Genomic DNA, 23,986 nt, shown 5'->3' with positions numbered 1-23,986 from the left:
GGGGAGTGGTCGGGGGAGGGAGAGAATCTTAAGCAGGCTCCATGCTGCCCGGCACGGGGCCTGACACAGGGCCCGATCTCACCATCCTGAGATCCAGACCGGAGCCGAAATCAAGAGTCGGAGGCTCAAATAACTGAGCCACCCAGACACCCCTGAATATGTTAATTTTAATAATATAGTTTATGTAACCTGAAATTTACAACCATGATCATTCCATGTGTCATCAATATAAAAACATTCGTGAGGTCATTTATCCCCCCCTACCCACTTCATGCTAAGACTTTGAAATCTAGGGTATATTTCACACTTGGCTCAGCTAGTGTTCAAGGGCACATGTGGCCTGTGGCCGCTGCACCGGACAGAGGAACTCGGGGCCACTGTAAGGACTCTGGCTTCCCCTAGGAGTGATGGGAGCCACAGGAGGGACGTGAGCAGCCTCAGGTTATAGCAGGGTCCCTCTGGCTGTCTGGGGGGGCTTGGGGTGGTGGGAGCACCAGGAGAAAGAGAGGCAGTGTTGCAGGTGGGAGGTGACAGGGACTGGACCAGGCTGGGGCAGTGGAGGTGGGGGTAGATGAGGCCAGATGCTAGAGACATCCTGCAAGCAGAGCTCCCAGGCCAAGCTGTGGGACTGACCAGGGACAGAAGACAGGAGAAGAAGAAACCACCAATTCCACAACGTGAATATACGTAACGCTACTGAATGGTACACTTCAAGAGGTTTAAGACGGTAAGCTTTATGTTATGTGTTGTTTCCTAGAATAAAAAAAAAAAATTCCATTTAGGGGTGCCAGGGGGGCTATGTCGGCTAAGTGTCTGCCTTCGGCTCAGGTCATGATCCCAGGGTCCTGGGATTGAGCCCCAGATCTGGCTCCCTGCTCAGCGGGGAGCCTGCTTCTCCCTCTCCCTCTGCTTCCCCTGCTTGTGCGCGTTTTCTCTCTCTCTCTCTCCAATAAATAAATAAATATAATCTTTTAAAAAATAGATTTAAATTTAAAAGAGAGAGAGGAGAGGTGTCAGAGATGCTGCCGAAGCACAGAGCCCAGGCCACTGGGAGCCTCGTGCTGCCACTGAGAGATGGGTGACAGCTGGGAGGGAGCAGGCTTGGTTTCAGTTTTGGTTTTGGGGTGGGTGGGAGGTGGGGAGCTTGGTGCTGAGGACATTAAATCTGGGGTGCCTAGTAAACAAGCCGGGGGGGGAGTTCAGCAGAGGGGTACAGGCTGGACACACAGTGCCAGAAACCAAGGGGAAGAGGGAGTAAGATCCCCACCCTGGCGTGCCTGCCCTTCATCCCCGCTCCCTGACATTTACGGGACTTGGCCTCTCTCGCCCAGTTCCCACAGATCTGGCCCCGCAGGGAGCATCGACCTCAAGGGCAGGCTCCCATCCTCTGGCCCATCCCTCCATCCCCCACCCTCCCTTCCTCCCCCAAAGCCAGCCGCAGCCCGACACAGACTCCAGGCTTTCGGAGAACGGGTTTCCAGAAGCCTCGCCACCCACTCGTGCCGCCCACCCTGCTTCCTCGCCTGCAGACCCCGTCAAGGCTTGACACGCCTGCTCATTAGATCGTCTAGCAACGAGCAGAGGAACGCAAGTAGTAAATATAATCCAGCAGACGGCTGGAAGACGCCAAGCTTTCCGTGCACTGCGCGACCCCTACACGTGGTTGGGTAGCTCCCAATCGCTCCTTCCAAACCCGTGGGGTGAGATGTGCCCTGAAATGCAGCTTTTTGGCTGCCTCTACAGGCAGATAGAGCGCACACACATCTCTCCTCAAACACCCTCGGCTCCATGGGGGCACCCTGGGATCGAACACTGATCCTTCTGCGGCCAAACGTGTGAGCAGTCGCAAGCGGCACGAGAAAGACAGACCAGGAACAGCCTGGCTTCGGGTCAGGTCCCGCTGCCCACCGGGGGCTGTAGGGGTGCCGCCGTGGGCGTCGCTGAGCTTGGGGGTGGCGCGTGGATGGCACATGGATGGCTCGCCAGTTGTCCTAAGTGGGGAGGCATCTTCGTGTGCCAACCGGGGAGGCTCCCCAAAGGCCTAGAAGGAAGCAGCCCATGGTTTCTGGGTCGGACAAACCCAGTTTCAAATTCCTGCTCTGCCATGCTCTTGACCCCGGGGCAAGCGGCCTCATTTCCTGGGGGTCTCGGTCCTGGGGGACAAGGAAGGATCTGGCTGGTGCCCTATAGGCCTTGAATGAATGCTGGCGACAGCACCGATGAAAGCAAGAGTAAAGGGGGCTCAGCTTTACCAAGCCTGACTGTGGCTCTGGGGGAAACCCTGCTCTGTGCTGATAGCATCTCAGTGTCGAGGACCCTCTCGTCACGCTCCTGAGAGGCAGGTAGCGTTTACTTCTAGCTTTTTTTTTTTCTGAGAGAGAGAGCGAGCGAGCGCAAGTGGGGAGGGGCAGAGGGAGAGAGAGAATCCCCAGCAGGCTCCAAGCACAGTGTGGAGCCTGATGCGGACCTAGATCTCTCAACTCCAAGGTCACCACTTGAACCAAAGTCAAGAGGGGGATGCCCAGCCGACTGGGCCACCCAGGCGCCCCTACTTTTATCCCCCCCCCTTTTTTTTTTCTTTTATCCCCTTTTAACAGAGATCTGAAGTAACCCACCTGAGGAAGGAGCAAGCTGGGACCCCAAGCCCAGGTTTACCTGACATGGGCTTTAAACATTGTCCAAAACTTGGGTCAAGCCCGTTGGGTCCACCTGTTCTGATGCTGATCTCTCCCCTACTCTGGTAATAAGCTAGTCAAACACCAACGCTTATGCTCTCTGCCCTCCTGTGAAATCCTCCCAAACAAAGCCCCGCAAGGGAGGTACTGTTATTTTACCCGTCGAGAGCACCCCCAGTGAGCCCCCGCACTGATGGGGAGCCCACACATGGGGTCCCCAGACCGCTACAGGATGTCTCCTGGTCCAGCTAGCTTGAAGGCCACCTGGGACGTGCCAGACCTCCTCCACCATCTAGAATATCCTCAGGCCTCTCCTTTCCTTTTTTGGTTCCTGTGAAAGCTTCTCCTTCCTTTGAGCTCAGAGGCAGTTCCAGAAGCTGGCCTGGGACTCAGAGGACTGAGAATAATGTAAGCAGCAGGACCCAGGCCATTTCTCACCAGTGTCCCTAGGGCCCGGCATGGGCCCGGCATGGGCCCGGCACCAAGCAGCCACTCAATAAATCCTGGCTGCTGTTTGCAGGGGGTGCGAATGGTAAAGCCTTTCTGGAATGCAATTTGGCAGGACTCGCCCAAGTCTAAATGCACGCTTCCCCCCTGCCTTAGCAATTCCTCTTCCAGGAATCTGGCCGGTAGAAACACTCTAACACAAGTGACTGAAGAAGTAGATACAAAAATGTTCGGTCGGGTCACTCCCCAGCTCAAAAGCCTCCCATGGCTCCCACCTTAGTAAGGCACAGAATGAACACTCTAGAGCAACAAAGAGGTAGCATGAATCAGCTAATAATGGAGAAAAGACAGGATACTAAAACACTCATTTAATCTAACAGCAGCAGGGGATCAGAAGAAAAGGCACCAGAACACATAGGCAATAAACAGAAAACAAACGGCAGGACAGGATATTTAAATCCAGCCGCGTCAATAAGGACAATAAACAGAAGTGGTCTGAAGGGGGCTGATCGAGCCGAGCAGGTTCATGTGACGGCTGAGCACGTGACATGTAGCTAGTCTAAACACGGAGGCACCACGTGTAAGATACACACTGGAGGGGCGTCTCGGCGGCTCCGTCTGTACGGTACTCAACTCCTGACCGCAGGGTCATGAGTTCAAGCCCCACACTGGGTGCGGAGTCTACTTAAAAAAAAGAAAAAGGAAAGGAAAAAGAAATTGGAATCCTCGTGCACTGCTGGTAGGAACGAGAAATGGTGCAGCCACTGTGAAAATCAGCAGTACTTCCAAGTTCAATACAGAATTCCCACAGGATGCAGCGGCTCCACGCCCAGGTGTATGTCCAAAAGAACCCAAAGCAGGGACTCAGATGTACATCAACGTTCACAGCAGAGTACTCGCCACAGCCAACAGGTGGACACAACCCAAAGGGAGGAAAAATGGGGTGTATACAGACAACGGACTATTATTCAGCCTTAAAAGGGAAATAACACCGATCCAGGCTGTAGCACAGACAAGCCTTGAGGACATGACGCCGAGTGAGAGAAGCCAGACACAGAAGGATGACGACCGTATGATTACTGTTCTGTCAGGTGCCGAGGGAAGGCAAATTCAAGGGGACAGAAAGGAGAACAGAGGTTCCGAGCGGGTGGGGGGAGAGGGCGTATTTAATGGATAGAGAGCTTCTGTTTGGAACGAAGAACAAGTTCTGGAATGGACAGTGGTGATAGTTTCACAACTCTACAGACAGACGTGCTACTGAACGGCAGACTTAAAAAAAACAGTGAAAATGGTGTGTGTGCGTGGGTGGCTCAGTTGGTTAAGCATCTGCCTTCGGCTCAGGTCGTGATCCCAGGGTCCTGGGATCAATCCCCGACAAGTATGCTCTCGCTCTCATAAATAAATAAAATATACTTACAATGGTAAATTGTATGTTCCATGTATTTTACCTCAATAAAAAGACTATAAATATCCCAGTGACTTCTACATTGATCCCATGTCGGTATAAAAGTATTTGGGATATATTAGATTATATAAAATATACTCCCTTTAGTTTTCCGTTTCTTTCTACCATAGCTACTAGAAAATTTAAAATAACATGTAAGGGGCGCCTGGGTGACTCAGTGGGTTAAGTCTCCAACTCCTAATTTCGGCTCAGGTCACCATATCAGGCTCGTGAGATCAAGTGGGGGGTGGAACCTGCTTAGGATTCTCTCTCTCTCTGTCCCGCCCCCCCCCAAGTCCCCTCTAAGGAAATAATTTAGTAATTAAAATACAAGAAAATAATGTGTAAGTGGCTAGCATTTCATTTCTACTGGACACCGTTGGTCTCAACATTGCAACCATCCAATGGACATTGTTAGACTGCAATGGTATCTCCAAGAGACACACTGTCAATGTAAAGATACCTATAGGCCCAGAGCAAAAACTGGAACTTAACTATAAAGGGCATCCTCAGAGCGGAGGTTAAATAATTTAGGGAAGGCTTCTTAGGTGCTAAAAGAATGGGATTCTAGACTACAGACACTGAACCAACTCTAAGACGTCTGTTCAATTTAAAAAGTAAGATGTAGGGGAGTGGGGGGGCAGATGAAATAAAAGAATTATAATATGGTAACTACATTTCCTGTAATGAGTGGTCCCTAATGCGCAGAACTGTCAAATTGCTACATTGTACTAATACAAGCTGAAACTCCTAGGATATTGCACACAGACCATACTCCAAGTGGAGAAAGAGGTTCAGATCAATGAACACATAAAAATAAGGTGTGGAGGAATCCACATAGTCTGTGCGATCAAAGGGACAAAAACGTATACACAGAGAAGAGCAGCGGATGAACCCCAAATTCCTTGCAGAGGCTCCCGTGGAGAGGAAAGGAAGAGGGGGCAGGGACAAGACGATCCAGTAAGCAGTGTTGTTACTTACATGCCTTTCTTCCTTGTGTAGTAATTCATACACGGCCACCCTCAAAACCCCAAAAGCTAAGAGTTAAGGAATCCCATTTTAGCCTTGGGGCCCCGCGTGTCCACCCCATTTGCAAGCGCCCTGGAAGCACGCTTCGGTCCGGTCTGATATCCACCAGGCACCATGCTGCTCAAGTGTGTGGTTCCCCCTGCCCCAAACCCGGGTCGTCCCCTGCTCACCCCCAACCCCCCCACCCCCGGAGCAGCAGTGGCCTCAATAGGGCGCTTGTCAGGTCCAGACTACAGGCTGGCTGGTGACAGTCACAGCCCAGAGCAGGGACGGCAACAGCGAGCGGAACTTACACCGGGCTTACGAGGCACCTGACCACACGTGAGCTCAATCAGACTCCACGGAGGGCTCCCCACCCCCCACCCACCCCCCCCCCCCCGCTAGGTATTTCCCATCTCTGACCCGGGATCTCTGGTTCCAACCTTCAGAGGTCTCTGACAACCATCCTTCTCCTTTCTTCCTGACTCCCGTGGGGGCACCGCCAGGCGGCCGGGGGTGTTTCACGTTACCCGGTGTGGGCTCCCGTCTGAAATAGTCAGCATTTCCAAACACCTACCATGCCTACCAGGCACTGCCATGAATGTGGCGCTGCTGCTGACGGTGAGGTCACCGAGCCGGAGGGCTTGCTGACTGATGGGGAAACTGAGGCTCAGAGAACTGGTGGGGGCGGGGAGCCCTGGCTCCCCGTCCCCGTGGGTGGCTCCAGGCCAGCGCTGCCTGCAGTCCTGACCCTCCAGCCCTCGCAGGCCCGGCTGACTCACACCAGCTCACAAGCAAGCTCACACACACATCCGCCGTCTGGAGGAAGCTGGGCGGCTGCCTCGCTTATGTTAATGAAGACACCACAGAGGGTAAAAAGGGAAAGAGGAGGGAGGGATGGAGCCCCGCTGAGCCCGGGCTCCCGATGGCTCAGCTGAGGCCCAAGCTGGATCTCAGGGCAAACCCAGGGAAGGTTGAGGGTAGTGGTGGGGGGGAAGGGCAGCTTCCGGGATTGTGGCTTACTCATGGTGTTGGGGGGGGGGGTGCTGGCTGTAACCAGGAAGTGGCAAGGTTCACGGCTAAAGACCTGGGCTGCAGTTGGGGGGGGGGGAACCACGGGCGGGGGGGGAATCCCCACTCTGCCCGTTAGCAGCTGTGTGACTGGGCAAGTCACTTAACCACTCTGGGCCTTGGCTTTCTCATCTGTAAAATGGGGACGCTCACTCACTTGCCTCTGCATGTTCTCTCGTGCAATGAGTCAGTCCTGGTAAAGGGCCTGGACTGGTGCCTGGCACAGTGCTGCTTGTTAGGCCTGTTGCTGCACGGACAACCTAGGCAAAGCTCCCAACCAGGTCCACATCCCCCGAAATCTTTGGCCCGATGCTGCGATGTGGCGTCAAGTGTGCGGTTCTCTGGGGAAAGGTCTGTGGTAAAAGGTGACTCTCCCAGGCAGGAAGGCTGGCCCCCAGCCACCAGCTGGCAGTACTGCGGGGCACCCCGCACCCCACCCCAGCCACCTCTGCTCCTGTCCCCAGGCAGCCCCACACTGCACCACCCCCCACCCCCGAACTCCGTCCCAACTGTACCACCTTTCTTCTGCCTTTACACCCGGCTCCTCACCTTTTGACCTTCAAGAAAAGGTCACTCCTGAGCCCCACCCAGTACCACCCCCCCCTCCTGCTCTTCTAGAATCTTCCTTGGCTCCTTTCCTTTCCTCTCCTGAGACTGAGCCTACTCAGCTCCTAAAAAAAAGATCCAATGTGCTCGTCCCAACACCCACGGGAAGGTCGCCCGGCCCTCCCTGGGTCAAGAAACCGTGATCACAGGCTTATTCTCAGTCAGGTGCTGGCGAGGAATCCTAACCCATGTACGAGCTCAGTGAAGTGAAGGCAGTGGGCCGGCGCTGACAAGGAAGGCTTCCTGGAGAAGGGGGGATGGAAGCAGAGGCCTGTTGGACCCAGGAAGGAGTTGGGAAAGATCACTGCAGGTGGCGGGCACAGCCAGGGCAAAGGTGGGGAGGGAGGAACAAGCTGGGGCACGAAGAAGCCAAGGGGGAAAGGTCAGGGAAATTCAGGCCACCAGACCAGGGTTTTGCCAGAAGAGGGAAGGGGCAGACCTACCTGAGGGCACTAGGGAGCCAAAGAGTGTAGTAAGATTTTATTTTTTTAAAGGTCTGGCTGCTAGGAGCTCTCGTCTTCCTTCCATCCATCCATCCATCCATCCATCCATCATCCATCCACCCATCCATGACACCATCCTTCCCCCTCCTCTGGCTCTTCACCCTATTCCTGTCTGGGTTCTGCCCCTACCTATTTCTCAAACCCAGGAAGCCCCCCCTCAAGTCCATTCAAGCTAAGACCTTTCTGGAAGCTCTCCCTTTGCTCCTGAGATGGGGACGACGGTGCCTGATCCCAGCCCTCCTCTTCCCGTCCTCTGTTTTGGCCACAAAAGTTCCACCAATACACAGTCGGGCTGATTCTCCATTCACTCCTGTCCTCTCCCTGGGGAACGGTCCCCATCCCAGGGACGGAGCACTCAGCATCACCGTCTCTCTCGTGACCCCAACAGCTCATCCATTCTGCATCTCTCTCCCCTCTGCGTCCCTCCACCCTCCACGAGGGTGTTAAAGCAGTTCTCCTGGGGTCTGGGAATAGCCTTGAGCCCAAAGCCTGCCCTCAGAAACCCCCTCCTCCAGGAAGCCTGGCCTGATGCCTCCTCCTGACCTCCCCAAGCTCAGCAGCATCCCTGAGAGGAATCTCACCTTGCAGGGAGGATGGGTGAGCTTGTGGCTTCCCTGGAGATAACGCTCCCCCTGCTTCGGAAAGGTCTAAATGAGACAGGACCATGGAAGGGAAATCGCAAAGGGCTGGTGGCCATGGTCCAGATGTGCCCCACGGGCTCCGACTCCTGCTGGAGCGCACACGGGGACCACAGATAGGGCAGTGGGGAGGCAGCGAGGGCAGGATAGACAATGTGCATGGAAAGGGCGTCCGGGGTGGCTGGAAGACCCATGGCTCCCTGTGCCAGGGGAGGGGACTGCAGGCTGAGCCCTGGGACTGCAGGCTGAGCCCTGCGACTCCGAGAGGTGGCCTTCCAGAGCCAACTGGGGCCCTGAGGTGAGCATTCTTCACAAACACCTCTGGTGATTTGGAAGCAGGTGGGTCACTGCTGGAGAACCAGCATACGGATCCCAAACACAGGCTCTGACCTCCCCTTTCTCTACCCCTGTGATACGTCCACCATTCGGTCGTCAGTCAGTCAACAAACATCAGGGCTCAAGTGCATGCCGGGAGCTCAGAACACAGAGCACACTGTTTCTCTCCTACTGCAGTTTAGAGTCTAGGGAAAAAGCCGGGCCTGACGAAGAGCTCCCAGGAGACCCACTACCCCACTATGGTGGGGGGAGGGGAGGGCTGGTCAGTGAACTGGGAGGGCGTCCCCAGACCAGGGTGCCGGGGGCCCAGGTAGAGTAGCCAGAGAAGGGGTGTTCGGAGGCTGAGAAGACTTCCTGAGGGAAGGGGGGTAGGGTCTCTCTCTGCTGAGAGAAAGAAGGTGACAACCTTCCCGTGCACGCCTGCTCCGTGAGCAAAGGGAAGGCCCACGACCCGGCTGAATCTGAAAGCCGTGCCGCCGGGCCAGAGACGCTCAGCGCGAAGGACCTCGCACCACAGTGTGTAAAATTCGAGAAGAGGCCATGTGGATCCATCTCGATGGACACAGGCCAGAGCCATCGAGCGGCCATGGGCAGGGGAGGGCAGCGAGGGGACTTCTGGCCCACGCTGCGAACATTCTGGATCTTGACGGGCGTGTGGGTGACACAGGCGACCACGTATGCCGAGACTCACTTGGACTCCACATCTGATCACATGTAAATTATCCTTCGAAGACGGGACGGGGGGGGGGCATCACTCATACATATGTATGCATCTTTCCCTGAACACAGGAGGGAGGTCACTGGGCACATTCTGGGGACAAGTCAGGCTCTTGTGGCAAGAGCTTGCCAGGGGAGGGTAAGGAGCTTAGAAGGCCCCTCACCCAGCCTGGGGGGGTGGGCGCAGTGTTCAAGGATGGGTAAGGTCCTACAAAGGACAGGAGGGAGGTGTCAGTGCGGCAAAATGTCACAACCCCTTTGTGAGCCAGGAGCTGGGCAGGGGACAAGAGGCAGCACCCATCCTCTGGAAAGGGGGCTCCTGGGAGCTACCACTGCAGGTGTCCTGGGGGGATGGGCAACCCTTTGCCTCCAGGTTGCAAAGCACTAGGGGCTCCCTCCAGGGCCGCAAGGGTCATGAATGAGGATCCGGGAGCCACAGACAGACCGTCTCCTCTCGCTCTGCTTCCAAGCCAGCCTGAGGCCTAGGGGACCCAGGCTGGGAAGGAAGGGGGCCACCCGGAAGTCAGCAGCCCCCTCTAGCTCCTCCAAATACAAGAAGCACTCCAAAGGGGACGTACAGAGGGACGGAGTGGTCAAGAGGAGGGGACCAAGGCGGCTGAGCCTGGCCGGGGCTCCAAGGACACTTCCCCTGACTCTCTTTACCCTAGAAAGAGCATTTGGTTACACACAGTCCAAGTACACACAGAATGACTAATGACAGTGACTGTGACAATGACCGCCACCAGCTGCTGAGCCCGTCCTCTGAGCAAGGCACTGGTAAAACGCTTTCCCGTGCGCGAGTCACAAAACGGATGCCAAGGCTCTCAGAAGAAGGTTCTCTTATTATTCTGTGTTCCTGATTCTCCAACCTGGGTTTAGAGATGGGAAATAACTTGCCCCAAGTCATAAGGTTGGAAGGGGCAGCAAGAGGACACAAACCGGGACAGCCGACCCGGCTGCCCTCATCTCCGGGGTCACCCTGTCCATTACCCTGCACTGGCCCAACTTCTCCGACTCGCCCACTACAGGGACATTTCTGGGCGGAACGGCAGAACCAAGGCCCACACTGGACATAACTTGCGACAAATCCCAAACCCGTGTCATCGGAAACACCCCCAGGGTCCAAGCCCCAGGGTAGCCAAGACCAGGACCTCACCAAGGTCCCAAAGAAGGGAATGCAGAGAAAAGACAACCTGCCAAAGCCCATTCCCTGCCACCTCCGGGTTCCCAACCTGGGAAATGGGCTTCCTGCCTCCTCCCTCACAGAACAGGACAGATCCTGGAGGCACCGGAACAGATTCTGGACCCCAGAAACAGCAGTACCATCAGTAATGTAACTGAAACGATATAAAGTCTGGAATTTGCTTAAAAGTATCTAGCAGAAGAGAACAACAACAACAACAATGCACAGTAGGGGGTAGGGTAACAGACAAAAAGAAAGATCAGCAGAAATTGGCGGAAGCTGGTGATGGGCACAGACGGGCCGATTATGCGGTTCTCACCACTTTTGATGGGTGCTTTAAAGGGGCGCCTGGGGGGCTCAGTTGATAGGGCATCTGAGTCTTGATTTTAGCTCAGGTCATGATCTCAGGGTCATGGGATCGAGCCCTGCATGGGGAAGGGGGCGGCCCACGCTCAGCAGGAAATCTGCTTGAGATTCTCTCTCCCGCTGCCCCTTCTCCCTGCCTCGTGCTCTCTCTCTCAAATAAATAAATCTTTAAAATGCCAATATTGATTGCCCACGGTTTAGGGGGAAAGCAGTATGAACCTGGGTATCAGATCTCACGGAAGATTTTCCTACTTCTCTTAATCACCATCATCATCACACTTTTTTTTTTTAAAGCAGGCTCCGTGCCCGGTGTGGGACTTGAACTCATGACCCAGAGACCAAGAGTCACACGCTCCACCAGCTAAGCCAGCCAGGCACCCTAGGGCTAACATTTTTTGAGCCCCTACCATGTGCCAGGGACTGTGTTCAGCACTAAACGTCCATGAGAAGCCAGAGGCAGGTCTCCTTCATTCGCAGTCTTTCAGTTGGGGAAACTGAGGCACAGAACAGGGAAACCCAATCCGTTCCCAGGGTCACGCTGCTACGCCTCATGCCGGAGCAGTGTGCTCTGTGCCCTCTGCTGCCATGCGGCTTCCTATGCCAACACTGTTCCCCATGTGCCTTCAGGGAAGACAAGGAAGACCTTTCAGAGCCCAGAAGTCAGCCTGGGTCTCGCATCAGAACAGTCATCCCAGTGACTATAACGGCAACGTCGGTTGCTGGTTTCTGAAGCCTATGCCTGCCCAGCTGGGGGGAGCACGGCCCCCATCCGGCCCTCACGGCAGACCCTACAAGGGAGCCATCATGGGCCCATTTCACAGAGAAGGCAACCGAGACTCAGAAGAGGGCTTATTTGGCCTGAGTCCCACTATAATTAAGTGGAAAAGCAAGCCTTCCCTCCCCTGCCTGCCAGTTGGGGTTCACAGCCAAGAATCTGGCAAGTCCCCACCCCAGGAGAAGGAACTGCCGAAGAAGGACAGTTAACACCACCGAGGACTGACAAGGCTACCTCTGCACTCTATGCATGTTGTGTGTGTAATCCTCAGGACCTTCCGAAAGTTGGCACTGAGATGAGCCCATTTAGTAGAGGGGAACACGGAGGCCCAGAACCAGCAAGCTCCTCGCCTGCAGCCATCTGACCAGCAAGAGGTAGGAGCGAGGATTTGAACCCACAGATGGCTGGCTTCCAGAGTTCATGCCCTTGACCTCCATACCAAGTGGCAAGCGCACAACGCAGGCCACAGGCAGAAAGGAAGACGCCAGGAGGTCACAAGAGGCCAAGACACCCGAGCAGGAGAGGAACGACTTCGTCCAAGCACAGCGGCAAAAGTTACCTCCAAGGAAAAACTAAATGACAAACCGCAGACTCTTAATCCAGGGACCCCCACCTCCAGGAGTACATTGCACGGATATACCCAATTCCCACGAAGACACGGGGACGCGTGCTTCCAGGCCGGTGCGCTGGGAAACGCTTCCGCATCCGTGTTAAGGACGCGAGGGTCCACCCACACCACAGAATACCGCGCGGCCAAGAAAAGATGGACGAAATCCTCCCTCTGCCGTGCAACCAGGGAAATAAAGTGAGAAAAAGCAACATACAGGGCAATGGGGAAAGCATGGGAAAGATACCTTTTTTTATTTTAAGATTTTATTTATTTATTTAAGAGAAAGAAAGAGCATGAGGGGAGAGAGGGGCAGAGGGAGAGGGAGAAGCGGGCTCCCCGCTGAGCAGGGAGCCAATGCAGGACTCGATCCCAGGACCCTGGGATCGTGACCTGAGCCATAGGCAGATGCCTAACCAACTGAGCCACCGAGGCACCCCAAGGAATATTCTTGAAGATATACACATGATTATAAATGTGTGTGCACAGACCATCAGGACTGGGGAGCTGCCTCGGGGTGGGGAGGGAGAGGGAAAAGCCTTACTATGTTTGGTATTTTGAACTTCTCTCCTGTGCCACTTGAGGGGCGGGGGGGGGGGGGAGACAGAATGAAGCTGCTTCCTCCTTGGAGCCTTCGCAGACCACCCAGACAGAATCACTCAAATCCCACAGCAGTGAACCAGCCCTGGAGACAACACTTGCCTCCAGCCTCCTCCTGGACGGGGTCCCTGGCACATAGTAGGCCCTCAGGAAGCTTAACTAGAAACCATTAAAGGAACAAAAGCATTCTCCCCTGTCTCTCATGCCAACAGATCCCACGCCACCATGAAGCCAAAAACTTGGGACACGAAACTAATTGTCACCAAACGAGAAATGTCTGAGAAAACTCTCTCCACCGGGGGACTCTTGCATGTCACCAAGACACAAAGGCTTCAGCCGATGGGGACAAAACCATAATGCCTGGTACGCGAGGCAGGGGAGGATTTGGAAGGAAACGAGCGAGGAGGGAATCCCTGGGGACAATTCAGCCAAACATCTCCCATGGGTCTCTGGGGTGAAGCGTCCTACTCTGGGGAGCCGACTCCAGCCGCCCCTTCGTGTTCCAACAGGGGGGACAAAACTCAGATATGAAGAGGGAATTAGTAGGGAGCAATTCATTCTGATGGTGGGGGGGGGGAGTTGTTTCCTTCCCGGACGAAGCTCAGGTCAGTTGCTTCCATGGAGCAGGTGCCCAGCAAGGGAAAGACCCAAAAGAGACCAGAGCAAGATAACTATGCCCCCTACCCCTCTCCGGGCCGGGCGGGGCAGGGGAAAAGGCAGCCCCTCACTGCTTTCCAAGCCCAGGCCCGCTGGAAAGGAATGCCATGTCTTCCTGTTTCCAATTAACTACCCCCCCCCCCCAACCAGCGGCCCTCTGCATTCTTGAGACCAAGAGTCAAGACAGCCACAGGGGAGAGCTGGGAGTCCTGGCGGGAACTCCACTGGTGGCTGGGCCTAGGGCTAAAAGGCAGCCCCCCCCACCGAGAACCTGGGGAACCCCACCCCCACCCCAGAACCCTCCTACCAGGCCTCAGGGCTTGCCTCTGACCCCATCCACAGCTCTTGGGGGTGGGAGGGGAAGACCCCAAATCCTGAGGGAAGGCTGGGGAAGGCCCCAGAGGCCTCTGGGAAGGAAGTGGGGGGGCGGAGCCCAGGCCTGTCCCTCTAGGGCCTTACTCATGCTCCTCCACTCAAAAAAAAAAAATCAGTTCCTATTCTCAGGAAACACTCAGGCTCGAGGGACCGACCTGGATGTTTCCCACAGCCCCTCTCCTCCTGCCCCAAAGGAATTATTATGCCTCAGGAAGGAAGATATTTACACATCAAGGACGGGACAGCCAGATAAGGGACCAGGGCTCTCTCCAAGCATGGTCTCCCCAAGCTCTGCTGACACATGGGGAACCCCTCTCCCACTCTCTTCCAGTCCCTGCAGTCTGGGTTGGGGTCCCCTCCCAGCCAAGGAACGGGCTTTCCCCAGGCTCAGTTTTCTCATCTGTAAAATGGCGAGATCATCCATGTTACCCTCTTCACTGGGCGGGGTGGGGGGGGGGTCCCCAGCCCCTCTCCCTTAGCAACCCCGCCCCCCATGTTTATGCAGCACCAGTCTGTCCTGTAGGGGAAGGGTCCTGTTCAGAGAGCCGGCAGGGGGAATGTCACTGATTTTCAGATGGCCATCACCGCTCCTCCTCCCCCCTCCACCCCCAGAGCCACAGAGACCTCCTCCAGGCCTTTTGCTACTGTCCCAACATCCCTCCCCATCCCCTACAGGCACGCCTATCCCATCTGCTGGAGGACAAAAATAACACATTTGGATAACTCCTTCACCCACCTCAAGGTCAGCTAAGGGAACTGTATTTATCATCACCTGCAGATGAAGAAACTGAGGACTAGGGACTCAAGGGACCCGCCTAAGGCTACACCGTGGGACAGGGGGTCTGCCACCAGCCTTGGGGAGGATGGGAGAGAAGGTTCTCTGCCAGGGCACCATGGAAGGTGGCAGCACAGAGTGACCACGAAGGTCCCCAACAGCAGCTCGGCTTGCCTGTTGCTGGGGCTAAGTCCCAGCTCAGCAGGTGGAGGAAGAGGATGACGGTGGGGCCAGCTCCCAGGTGCCCCCCAGGCCCCCCACCCAGCCAGGCCTGCGGCACCCCTTCCCAACCGACACACCTCCAAGTCTCAGTTCTTCCCAGTAAGCGCTCTGCTCCAGCCACGTGTGAAATGATTCTGCTCTGAGCCCGGCTGCCAGGTGTCTTTACCCCTTCCCAAAAACCAGCAAGGGGTGGAGGTGGCGGGGGAGACACTGGGCGACCAGACACACACACACACACACACACACAGAGACAATAGTTCCTTCCAGGTTATTATTACATTTGAGACCCAAGTCAAGTGAAATCAACAGTACAAAGTCCCAAAGAGGGGTACAGGAGAACTTAACAGTCTTGAGCTCAGTTGGAGAAGCCAGAAATGGTTGCAAATTGGCACTGTGTGACCCTGGGCAAGTCACTGAACCTCTCTGAGCCTCCATTAGCCTGTCTGCAAAATGGGAATAATCACTGCCCCTACTTCCTTCGGGGGCTGTGGCCAGTGTGTAGCAGACGCCAATCCATAAGGCTCCCTGAGGTAGAGAGATGTTATTTCCGGCTTCTAGAAGTGGGGGATCTACAGGGGAGGGCACGGTAGGTAAGCCCCACCAGACATATCAGCACAAGGGAAGGGGATCATTCCTGAACTGTCCAACTCCCCCTGTTCTCACACCACCCCACAGGTCAGAGTTGTCCGAGCCCCTTACGCCCACCCCGGGTGAAAGTGCACAGAGAGAGGAGCGAACTATGTCCCCGCCACAGGCGCGGGCAGAAAGGAGATGCAAAGGGAACACACACACTCAATCCATCCCCAGATGGTTATTATTCTATCGGAGGGCCGTGTGACAAAAGGGGCTGATTGTCCGGACTTGAGGCTGGGCTCGGACTGCAGCCCACAGCCTGGGAACACCAGAGGGCTGGGACCTGTCACCCCAGCCTCCCCGGGAGAGCTGACACGGCGGCCTCTGACCCCACCTCCCAGGAAGTTCAGCTGCTCAGAACCACAAAGCAAAACAAAGGGGCGCGGAGAGGAAGGAGCCACCGTACCTTCCGATCAACCGCTGGCCCCAGAGCCCCGAGCCCCGAGCCCGGAGCCAGAGCCCGAGCAGGAGCCCCGGCGCGGCTGCTCGCCCGGCTCTCCGCTGGCCGCTGGCCGCGGACTAAGGCCCGGGCAGCCCGTGGTCCCTTGTCTCCCCGCGGCCGCCCGTGACAGGAGCCGGGGAAGCAGCCGAGGGGCAGCCAGGGATGGGAAAACCAGATGGCTCCATCCCTCCTCCCTCCTCCTCCTCCATCCCTCCCTCCGGGTGCCCGCGGGCCTGGCCGCCCTCCGCAGGGGCCCGGGGAGGCCGCGGGCCGGGTTCGTCCGGGCTCACCCCAGGGAAAGGGTTGCCTTTGTCTAAAGGTCACCACCCGAGCGCGGTGCCCGGGCTGGGCCTGGTGCCTCCCATTCCCAGGCCGAGGGGGTGGAGATGGGGGGCCGCCCCAAATCTCGGGAGGTGACAGGGGTAAGGCTCCCCTCCCTCCCCTCCCCCTCCCCGTAACGGCCCCCTCCGGGACCAGCCAGCTAGCGGGGGAGGGGGTCAACTCCCTTCCTCGCTGGGGGTTGGGGGACCAAGTCAACTCCTTTCATTGTTTAGGGGCGGTGGGGAGGGGGAGACCCAACGGCCTCCTTCCGCATCCATCCCTCCCCAGCCTGGCGGAGGCCCCGTTTCTTCGCGGCACCCCCGGCAGGGATTTGGGGAGGGGGCGCAGAGGACGGCGAGAGGGGGAGATGAAGGCTCGCCACCTCCGGCCGGGAGAGCACCAACCGCTGCCCCATTGCCCTCTTCTTCTCCGAAAGGCGGGGAGCAGGGTAAGGGGAGGGGGCCCCCGGGCCGGGGGAGGGGGGTCTCCCCGCCCCTCCCCCCGTGGAACGTTAGGTCTCGTTTTTCCGCCGCTCCATTGTATCCCCGGCAGCCGGCGGGAGGGCCGGGGAGGCACCGGGCGCCGGGTTTGGGCAAGGGAGCCCGGGGGGGGGGTCCCCGCAGGATCGGGGCGGCGGTGATGGTGGGAGAGACGCGGGGGGTGGGGGGGCTGCCGGGGGTGGGGGGCGCCGAGCAGAAAAAGAGGCAGCGGGCGCTGCGCCCCGGTTGGGGGGCTGAGTGTGTAAGTGTCGGGGGGGTGGGTTCGGCCCCGGCTCCGGCTCCCCCCACACACACCCTCGCCGCCAACCCCCACTCCCCCCTCGCTTTTGCGCCCTGTCACAGCCCCGACTCGCAGGTAGAGAGAGTTAAGAGATTTAAAGAGAAATTGCTACATTGTGAGAAACTCACCCTGATGTTTGAGCAGCCGTCGGCGCGGGGTCTCCGAGACGGCCCCGCACGGGCTGCAAAGGGAGGACCCAGAAGGGGCCGACCGGCCGGGCCGGTCAGCGCACTGCCTGATCGCATGGCGGCCGCCCGGCAGCCTCCGCCAGGGCCCTGCCGCCGCCCCGCGCCGCGGCCCGGGCGCCCCGGACCCGCGCGCGCTCCGGGGAGGACCCCTCGGGTTTGAAAAAAAAAAAAATTAATTAAATGCAAAAGAAAAAAAAAAAAAAACCTTGCAGGTTTTGTGTCCGCCCCCCCCTTCCTCCTCCTCCTCCTCCTCTTCCCTCCGCCCTCGCCGGGGGACGGGCTTGGGGGAGGCCCCGCCCCGCGCTCCGCACACCAGCCCGGGCTCCCGACGCCGAGCGGCGGGCCCGTGAGCGAATGGGAGGCCGAGGACGCCCCGGGGGGTGCCTTCCGCGCCAGCGCCGCCCCCTCCCCAGCCCCAGTCTCGGGGGTTTGGGGTCGCGCCTTCTCAGGCTCTGGTAGAGTCGGCCGACTGCCGCGCACGGCGCTCCGGGTTGGGGGAAATGGCTGAAGGGATTCGCGCTCCCAGACCCCGGGCGCCCAGCCCGCTGGGGAAAGGGGTGCCGTACGCCCGGGGCGCGCGCCGGACGCGGGGGACAGTCGCCGGGCGGGAGGACGCGCCCAGGGCGGGTGCCGAAGGTTCGAAAAGGTAGCGGGAGTAGAGGATAAAGAGGGGGCGCCTCGCCGTTGGAACCGCGAAGGAGCCGGGAACCGGAGCGAAGAGGGTGAAAGGCGGCGGGCAAGGGGGGTGTTTGGGGCGACCGGCCGGGACCCCGGGCATGGCTTGATCACTCACCTCAATCGGTCTTTGCTGACCTGCGACGGCCCCGGGGTGGGGGGCGCCAGGAACGCGGGGTCCAACTTCAGAGCTTCCTCGAGGCCTCCCGGCCCGCGCTGATGGGATTCCCAGAAGCCCCAGGACGTCTCGGTGGTGTTGGGTCCGTTTCCGCCCCACCAGCCCGTGAACGCCTTGCGGGCGGGACACTTAGATTCCCGCGTTCGTTCAGGGAACGCTTGGTGGGCGCCTACTGTGTGTCCTGTGCGGTGCTGGGGACCCAGATGGCCCGGACCGGCCTGCCCTTAAAGGGTGCACAGGCCTGGGAGACCTCTCTATAGGTCTTTTATTACCTTCGGTCTCCTCAGTGCCCTAAAAGCTCCGTGCACACAGAAACTGCTTAATAAATGTGTGTTGAATGAATTAATGATGGAGAACTGTGTTTGAAGCTTTAGTACTTATTCTAGTATCTTGGTGGTGCTGTTCATATTTTTTAAGATATCACAGAGGTAAAGGGCCCTGACTCAAACCGGTGAAGCCCCTGGTTCCCGTTCTGCGTTTGCCTCGGCCTTGCTGTGTGACCTTGGGCGAGTCACTTCACCTCTCCGTGCCTCCATTACCTCATCTCAATCATAGGCCTCACTTCACAAGGTCATTAGGACCAGATACGCCCTCGTGAAGATCTGCACCTGGTAGGAAGGGCCAGATCAGTGCTGACCGTTTGTGATTATTATGTAGAAAGTAAACTTAATCAGCTTTGGGTTGCCCCAAACAGGAGACAGTGGTGAATAATCCGTAATAATAATAAGTTACGAAATAATACGTAACTTATATGGGGATCATACTGGAAGTATGAGACCCTTTGGAGAAGGGCCACATACACTTGGACTTGTGTAGCTTGCCCTTCTATTTGCGATTGAGCTCTAGGGCCAAGCACAATGTTTTCAGACCTCAGTAGTGCCCACCAGGAAGAGACCTCTAGCCACCGCCATCTAGAAACCTTGAATCCCAGTTCATAGCGTAGAGAAGTAAATTGGCTTTGAGAGGGGAAGTATTTTTGGCCAGTGTCACATAACCAGGAAGTAGGACCTGATTTGAGCTGGGTGGCACTTGGGTTTGTCAAAGCTGCCAGCCCCCACTGGGAGAGCTCAGCACTTGAAGACTGGTTAAAAGTTAGTAGATTGCAAAAAAAGACCTAGCTTCACTTTCCCCCCTGCATTGTACAGCAGGGGAACACTGGTATCTGCACCGCCCCCCAAGAACACTGCCTGGTTCTTCATGCTCAAGAAAAGTCTTTGGAACAAAGAGAGAATACCCACCCTCCGGCAGACACACCTGACCTTTTTGGAAGACAGTCTTGAGGCCATGCCACTTGGAATGGGCCTGGCTAGATGTGAAGGAAGCAAAGAAAAAGTCAACCCCAAACCTAGCCATGGCTGGCTAAGCCCTGGGGGATCAAATGTCCAAGGCCAGTGTAGGGGTCATTATTGGCCCAAATGAGAAGTGACCTGCTGTCTTTTGGGGATGGTACCCATCATCCTTTTGAGAATCCCACACAGGTCAGGAGTTCTAGGTTAAGGGCTGAGTTGGTGGTGAGACCCAGATAGGTTCAGCTCCTTGTAGGGGTCAAGCCAGGACACCCAGGCGTTTGTTCCATCACCAACTGGCTCTGAGTCATCAGATGAACTTGGGGTGAGTCACTTTTCTTCCAGCTCCTCCACTTTCTCATCAGTCCAATGGGAGTGTATAGTCAGACACTGAGAACCCCCCACCCCAGCATCTTATCATGAAAATTTTCACACGTGGGAAAGGGGTGAACACCTAATTATCCACCACTGAGATCGGACTGTCAGTGTGTCACTCCGCTGACTTTATCACACATCTGCATCTGTCCTTCCATCAAATCCATTTTATTGGTCCATGTGTTACAGACACGTGTTACCTCCCCCTTAACTCTGTTAACCAGGTAATGCTAACTCCCCACTCTGATCAGTGCTCTGATGAGCAGAGTAACCCTCTGGGCCAGGTGCTGACTCTCTTTTAAACCTCAATTCTAGGGGCACCTGGGTGGCTCAGTGGGTTAAAGCCTCTGCCTTCGGCTCAGGTCGTGATCCCAGGGTCCTGGGATTGAGCCCCGTGTGGGGCTCTCTGCTCAGCAGGGAGCCTGCTTCCTCCTCTCTCTCTACCTGCCTCTCTGCCTACTTGTGAACTCTCTCTCTGTCAAATAAACAAATGAAATCTTTAAAAAAAAAAAAAAAACCCTCAATTCTATTCTCTACTTTTGTGAAGGAGAAACAGATTCGGAGAGGGTAAAGACACCAGATCAAGGTTACAGAGCCTGGGCTTCAAACCTGACTCCGTGTCCCCTGGGTCTGAACTTTGTATGAGGATCACAGAGAGGCTGAAACGAGACAAGGATCCCGAAGGTCATAGGGACAAAGCAGTGTACAGATGTGAAAGATGAGGACCAGACCTATCCTCAACCAGCAAATAGGCTACATCTCTGTGTTCTGCTGCCCCTCCTCACCCCTCCCCTCCCCTCTCCCCCCCCCCCAACCCAGGGTCCTTGCCTCCCAAGTTGGGGGACTTAATCCCATATGGGTCACAGTATCTCCTTTTTTTTTTAAAGATTTTTTATTTATTTATTTGACAGACAGAGATCACAAGTAGGCAGAGAGGCAGGCAGAGAGAGAGAAGGAAGCAGGCTCCCCGCAGAGCAGAGAGCCCGACACGGGACTCGATCCCAGGACCCCGAGATCATGACCTGAGCCAGAGGCAGACGCTCAACCAACTGAGCCACCCAGGCACCCACACAGTATCTCCTCTTTCCTAACATAAGGCTGGGCAGGTGACAGACACCTCATAACGTTTGCTGAATGAATAAGGGGGTCCAAACAAGTTTTCTGTAAGGAAAACGGCTTCTGTAGGCCCTTGTGGCCCTCTCAACAACAAGCAAAGCCCTAGACATTGGACCTGAGCTTATTAAAACGCCACAGCCCCAACACAAACTTGGATTTCTGCCCTTCATCTCAACATTTAATGGGACTGTTTTCATTATAATCGAGCAGCTGAAAAGGAACAGCAGGAAACCCACTATTGGCCATGGAAGGGTCCAGTACATTGGAGGACTAAGCCGCCCTAACCCAGGGTTTTTTCCACTTTAAGCCCACTGGCTGCAAGTCCTCCTTGCGTTCCCAATCCTCCAGCCAGGACAGCTCTCCCTGCCCCTCAACGCCCTCTCGCCCAAGTATCACAGCATTTTCTGTCTCATCCAGTCCCACTGCTAGTCTTTCCTCGCCCCACCCTCAGCTCTGCCAACCGGATCGCAATCCCCTTTACCTCTAACTGAGGCCTGCCCCTCCTACCAGCCCTGCAGTCCAGCTCCCACCTTGCAGGACCCTCACCGACGTCTGGCCTGATCGCCATCTCCCTACAGAGAAGGGGTGGGTTTTCTCGGGTTTGTCCCTCTGAAAGTCAAAACCCGGCCCGTTGCGGCCCCTCCCTCGCACGGGCCGCTGCAAAGTTGAAAACTTCGCCAACCCAAGTTGTTTCTTGATCTGGGAGGATGCTGGTGTTAATGGGTGTTCTTGGTTTTCGTTTCAGCCGCACACTTACGATTCGTGCACTTTTCTGTATGTATGGAACACTTCAGTAACAAGAGGGAACAAAAACAAGAAGCCTTGCCCGATTCTAAAACACCCTGCCGTCCCTTCAGGTTTCGTTTCAGTGGGGTTTGAGGACAGAAAGTTTCCATCAAGGACCTCTCCAAGGACCCGGGTTTTAGCCGCGAGGTGAGGAAAGAAGGGGGAATCAGAGGGCACTAACTCCCACCTCTGCCCTCTGACCGCGCCCTTTAAATATGGCTCGTACAGGGGCAGTGCGCTGCCCCTGCTCCCGGCCCTACTGGCCCGCTCGGAAGGCAGACGCCGAGAGCGAGAACGAAAACGAAATCAGGCAGCTGCGAGCCCAACCCGGACTCGGGTCCTCAGCGCGGCAAGTGCGGGGGGCGGGGTCTGATCGCCCATTGGCCCACGCCTGGGGGCGGAGCCACCTCTCTGTCCCACCCCCAACCCCTACCGGGTTCATTGGGCCTCGCGCCGGCTCGGGGAATTATTCATCGAGGGGCGGGGCTTAGGTTTGTTTACACGCTGCCATTGGCTGGATTTGAATCGGCCCGACTGCGGGCCGGCCGCGGGGCGGGGCTTTGGAGGGCCGGGGCCCGCGCCTGACAGCTAGGACCCGCGCTGAACGCGCCGCGGGTGCAGTGGGGTTCGGGCTGTGGGGGTACCCTGGGCAGATGCGGGTAGCGGCGGTGGGTAAGTTGGAGCTTCCGCTCATTTCTCGACATGCTAATCAAGGATCGGGTTGGGGAGCATGGTTTTTGTTTTTATAAAAACGCCTGAGAGGTGGAAAAAAACCACAGAACAACACACGAACCAGGAAACAACCTAACTGTCCATGGATGGGGGACTCGTTAAATAAACTGTGGCCTGACCCATAATGGGACACGAAGTAACCCTAAAATGAGGAAGTCATACCCGAATCGACACAGCACAAGCTATGTATCCGGTCAAGAAAAAAAAGCCAAAGAGGGGAGCAGAGTGTATAATGATTTAAAAGTGGGGGCATGGGTGAAAAGAAATACAAGCTTTTGCTTCTCAAAGGCACAGAATATCTTGGAAAGCGAAAACAAACTGGTAACAGCATTTGTCCCTGGAGAGGAAGACAGGGTGGGGGAGGGTAGATCTTTCTGTACTTTTGCACAAAAGTTCGAAACTTGTATCATCCATTCAAAGAAATACATACACTGTAAACCAAAATACTGAGTTCTGAGAACTCTCTCTTTGCACCCTCCCACCTTGCCCCTACTGCCCCTGGGGAAACTCTTGACTTGGCTATAGAGGCTGTGGGCCCCAGACCTGCACCCCCTGTACCCCCACAATGGCCTTGGGGGTTGGGGAGGGCCTGGCTGGGAATGAGTGTCTTCAATAACTCCTGTACCACCGCATAGCCAGACCCAACGAAGAGAGTGCCTTTGTTGCTTTAAGCAATTTAGTAATCACCCCGGGGATTTAACATCCTAAGCGGCTGCCTTAGCTATGCTTGGGGGACCATGAGGAGAAACAAGCCTAACCAAGCCCTTTTAGGAAAGAAGCATAAGACAAATCTAGGAGAGGCCCCTTTAAGGAGGGTAGTCTGCCTCACTGATAAACCCCTTCCGAGGTTGTAGGGATCCACAGACTGAATGGGCAGAGGGGAGCCTTGTCCCTGGTTTTGACTTGCATGAAAACTCCCGTGTTCTGGGAGATCTAGAGAAGAGGATGAGAACAGCTTCTGGCAGCTAATGAGTTTGGGACTGTTATAGTTCTTACTTGGGAAGATTTCCTCTGTATAAATTTCGATGATCCGAGTTTGTGAAACATTCAGTTTGCCATGAAAGTCACTCAAGCCTAGAGTGAAAATTTGCCCATCTACAAGATGTAGTTATGGCCAGTCCTGGTGTTTAAAGTCAGCGAATGCCCGATCAAGTCTTAGCAGATCAGACAGTCTAATATCATCCCTGGTTTACAGACATGGAAACTGAGTCACAGCGAGGTTACAAAATTGCCAAGATCAGGCTGCATGGGAACTCGAACCCAGGCAGCCCTGCTCCAAACCTCATACTCTTAACTGCTTTATTACACTTGCCCCTAAAAACTGTTCTGTCCTTGTGGAGGTGAACTGTTTTGCATCTATCTTCTGTAGTAGAGAGGTTTTTTGTTTTTGTTTTTAAAGGTTTATTAGTTTATTAGAGAGAGAGCATGGGGTGGGGGCAGGGAGAGGGACAGAGCATCATCACCATCAC

General features: G+C 55.9%; 1 protein-coding gene across 2 annotated transcripts in view; it reads right to left on the bottom strand.

The window, feature by feature from the left end:
- BICRA (BRD4 interacting chromatin remodeling complex associated protein) overlaps positions 1 to 17,475 on the bottom strand; it is a 74,919-nt gene extending 57,444 nt beyond the window's left edge. For both annotated transcript variants that reach the window (XM_080827882.1, XM_080827883.1), the window contains exon 1: positions 17,310 to 17,475. The gene's annotated coding sequence lies outside the window, so the exon portion shown is untranslated. The remainder of the gene's footprint in view (positions 1 to 17,309) is intronic.
- Positions 17,476 to 23,986: the final 6,511 nt, after the last annotated feature.

Source organism: Martes martes, assembly GCF_963455335.1.
Source record: "Martes martes genome assembly, chromosome: 17".
Classification (NCBI taxonomy): domain Eukaryota; kingdom Metazoa; phylum Chordata; class Mammalia; order Carnivora; family Mustelidae; genus Martes; species Martes martes.
This window is presented reverse-complemented; position numbering and strand designations above follow the sequence as displayed.